This window comes from Eimeria mitis, genomic scaffold, assembly GCF_000499745.2.
Source record: "Eimeria mitis Houghton genomic scaffold, Emh_scaff400, whole genome shotgun sequence".
NCBI classification, from domain to species: Eukaryota; Apicomplexa; class Conoidasida; order Eucoccidiorida; family Eimeriidae; genus Eimeria; species Eimeria mitis.
In genome coordinates this window covers 6,749-7,028 of record NW_013572334.1, presented here as the reverse complement: position 1 = coordinate 7,028, position 280 = coordinate 6,749, and positions in this window count along the sequence as shown.

Below are 280 nucleotides of genomic sequence, written 5' to 3'. Positions count from 1 at the left end.
AAAAATAACGGCTGCTTCTGGTGTTGATTCTGGTGCTGTTTCTCCTTCTGCTGCTGCTGTTTCTGCTGCTCTTGCTGCTGCAGCTGCAGCTGCAGCTGCAGCAGCAGCAGCAGCAGCTGCTGCTGCTGCTGCTGTAGCTGCTATGCTTATATCCTGGCGAGCAGCAGAAGGTCCCCCCCCTCAACGACGAGGCTGCTGCGGCCGCCCAGCTGAAATGCTGCTGCTTCTTTGGTGCTGCTGTCTCCTTTTCGTGTGTCTTTGCTGTCTCCTTTGTGTGTAC